The sequence below is a fragment of the Gigantopelta aegis genome, chromosome 3, assembly GCF_016097555.1.
Source record: "Gigantopelta aegis isolate Gae_Host chromosome 3, Gae_host_genome, whole genome shotgun sequence".
Lineage (NCBI taxonomy): Eukaryota > Metazoa > Mollusca > Gastropoda > Neomphalida > Peltospiridae > Gigantopelta > Gigantopelta aegis.
This window is the reverse complement of record NC_054701.1, coordinates 80,694,031-80,698,139: the sequence shown is the minus strand read 5'-3', so window position 1 is coordinate 80,698,139 and position 4,109 is coordinate 80,694,031.

The following is a 4,109-nucleotide window of genomic DNA, read 5'->3' as shown; positions in this document are numbered from 1 at the left end:
CGAATTTCCAGTGACGAATTTTATTCTAATGTGGCGGCCACCACCACCACCACCGCCACCACCACCGCAGCAGCAGCCACCACCACCACCGCCGCCTCCACCACACCAACTGCCGCCGCCACCCTCACTACTACTACTACGACATACCCTACACTGAGGGATCTTTTAAACCCTGCCAAAAAAACGGATATGTAAGTATGTTTACTAAAAAACACACTACCTGACTGTTCTTGTAAAACCGTGCTGTTTTATTTTTGTTGTCTTTCATATAATTAAGGTCCAGAGGATGATATTTGTTATAGGTACGTCAGAAGTAGTCGGAGTGGGTGAGGACATGTTCTCTCTATACCACTACAATGTCTAGACATGATTTTATAACATGGTATTAAACTGAAAATCGTGTAATTATTACATATATATTAAGCTAACATTTATATTAACTTTTTTGAGAGCATCAAATTTGAAAAACTATTTCTTTTTCCAGAGACAGAAGAGAACTGATTGAAGACCTAAACAATTTAATTTTACAAATGCAAAAAATAAAAGAAAAACTATAAAAAAAATAAAATAAAAATAACAGGTCTATGGGTATGATGCCTTGTCAATGACAATAATCGGGGCACATTCGCATATATCTGTTATTAACAATTCGACTGAACCACCTTTACGTGATCTACGATTCGCCCGCTATCCTGTCAACGTATTATTTGTGCCGACAAGGACAACGCTCTAGATTAAACACATATTTTTTTCAGGAAATAAGTGTATGATTTAAAAATATTTATTCAAATATAATACTCACTATATATATATATATATATATCTTGTAGTAATATCCATATTTTTAAAACTGTATTGATCTTAGTTTACGTTTAGTTAGCGCCCTTATTTGCTTGCATGAAAAAACGATTGACGTGTCACTCACTAATGCGTAAAAATAAACATTCAGACGACACTTCTTACTGTGAACGTAAACAAACGGTAGGGTTTATTTTTAAAAAAGGTGAAATGACACGACTTAATAAAGACAACGACTCAACAGGGTGAGAGTATTTATTTTCTGTCTATCATTTTTGAATGACGTCAGTCATTGAATGACGTTGCATACAAGAACAACTGCTTCCGTGTTTAGAACACTTTCAATGTCAATTTGTTATTTATTTGAAGAAAGAACGATTTTCAAAAAGTACCATTTGTTAAACTTTGTCCACCACTGCAAACACATAGTTCTTCAAACTAAATCAGAATAAGAAAATTAACTTACAATTTTCAAGTCTTGATCCAGTCGATTTCTAACAGTGACAAAATCTCTCACAATGATCCAAATGAATCTTCTTCTAACAATGACGAAATATCACAAACGAATAACAATGACGTAGTAGATCCAATAATAATAGTTTTCGGCGAGCGAATGATAATGAAACCGGATCTAGCCTTTTTATACTCTTCGTGCCAGTCTAAGTAGGTCAGGGGTCGGTCTAAGTAGGTCAGGGGCCGGTCTAAGTAGGTCAGGGGCCGGTCTAAGTAGGTCAGGGGCCGGCCTAAGTAGGTCCGGGCCGGTCTAAGTAGGTCAGGGGCCGGTCTAAGTAGGTCATGGGCCGGTCTAAGTAGGTCAGGGGCTGGGTCAGTAGGACGAGGTCACGTGATGTCATCAAGGTCACGGAAAGTAGGTCAAGGTCACGGAAAGTAGGTCATGACCCCATACAGGCCTCCTTACTACTCTTAACTCAAATTAACTGTCAATTTATAATGAACATGATCACAAATCGATATAGGTTTCATCTTCGGGGTGCAATAGAGTTTCAAATATGGCAAGTTCTGTCACGCGTACTGCGGTTGCCGACTGTTAGCTTTCACGCTCGCTTGATCCACTGTCGATTTGGGATCGATCCCCGTCGGTGAGCCCATTAGGCTATTTTAAAAAAAATATGTTTCAAACAATATTTATTGACGTTTGTGTTTTCGTTGGGGATTGACCAACAGTCGATGCCAGTATTAAGATGACAGTTACAAATTTTACATGGCACTTTCTCGTTCCATCCAGTGCATCACAACTGGTATATCAAAGGCCGTGGTATGTGCTATTCTGTCTATGTGAAAGTGCATATAAAAGATTCCTTGCTGCAGTAGAAAAAAATGTAGCGGGTTTCCTCTGATGACTACGTGTCAGAATTACCAAATGTTTGACATCCAACAGCCAATGATTAATTAATCAATGTGCTCTAGTGGTGTCATTAAACAAAACAAACGTTTTATGATGCTGTCATACATACATATTCGATATTAAACGTGACTACATTCACATGGGCGGGACGTAGCCCAGTGATAAAGTACTCGCCTGATGGGCGATTGGTCTTGGGTCGATCCTCGTCAGTGGGCCCACTGGGCTATTTCTAAATAGTGCACTACGAATGGTATATCAAATGCCGTGGTATATGCTACCAAGTCTGTGGGATGGTTCATATAAAAAAATCCCTTGTTACTAATGGGGAAACTGTAGCGGGTTTCCTCTCTAAGACTATATGTCAAAATCACCAACTGCTTTACATCCAATAACCGACGATTCATAAACCACTGTGTTTTAGTGGTGTTGTTAAATAAAACAAACTTCCATATACTCTTCACTGAAGCGGCATGACCTCTGCAGTGGCGCAGATGTTTAAACGAGGGATACGGATTGAACAAAACAAATGAACAAAGGTATCATGAAATCATTAGTTTTTAAATTCTAAACTTTAAAGGGTTTTAATATGGTAGTATCTTAAAAGGGTCCCCTTAAAGGGACATTCCTGAGTTTGCTGTAATTTTTAACATGTTATCGACTAACAGACACCTTTTTAACGATTGTAATTACATATCAAATACATGTATATGTTTCTGCATGAAATATTAGTGGCTGTATATTAAACGTGTTTCTGATCGTTCTAATATTTGTACAAGGTTAAATTTCATTTTATTTCCTAAAATACCTTTTTTTTCATACGTACGAAATTATTTGAAGACAAAATCCAGTTTGGGCTTCTTACAAATATTAAGACGACCAGAAAACACATTGAATATACAGACACAGATATTCTAAACCAGAAAATATATTTAATATGTAAGTTTAATCGTAGAAATATTTTATTAGTCGGAAACATCTTACAGTGCAGCACACTCAGGAATGTCCCTTTAATCTAAGTTTGGTGGGAAGTTAATCACTCCACTCTATTTTGTTTTTCACTTCTATATTTGGACCGCTGTACACGTCAATACCATAGAGAAAAACCATCAGAATAATTTAACAATTCTGTCACCGATTTAAAACTCTTAGTCGTAGATAGAGGTTAAAAAGACAATGACCTGAAGTTGAGAGAGGCAATTACTCTTCGCAAACACTAGCCCATTAGTGATAACGGCTTAGAGAAAGGTGACGATTTGACACTTGACTTGACTATTCAAATTGGACAGGCGTTCGTAAGGTCACATGAGAACACGAAGGCAATAACCGGTGAAACATTAATGCTTTGTTCCTCCGCAGGGCTCGAAACAGAATTCGCGAAAAGACTGACAGAGAAGATGGATAAGGCGGGAGTACTGCCGGAGAGAAATGTTACAAATATGAATACAGTTTGAAGCATTCAAAATGTTATGCTATAGGTAACTAACAATTGTAAATTGTGTCACAAATTATAACTTTATATGAAAGTGTATCGATACAGTGACACAAACAGAAACAACGCAAACATGGTTCTGAAGAATTCCTACTCTGAATATAATCCTGTGTATAGACAACGACCATGAAAGATGGTGGGGCACTGGGTGGGACAAAACAAACCCGAGTCCATCGATCATAATCGATCTCGCTACTCTTCGCATTTCAGGCCCGTAGGTACCTCAAAATTAGTGTTACGGCTATATTGACTCCACAATACGTAGACGATGTGATATAATGCTCCTCACTCACACACACACGCACGTACGCACGCACACACACGCACGTACGCACACACACACACACACACATACACAGACACACAGACACACATACACACACACACATATATATATATATATATATATATATATATATATATCCTTTTACCGCATTCTGGTGGAATTTAAAGCAG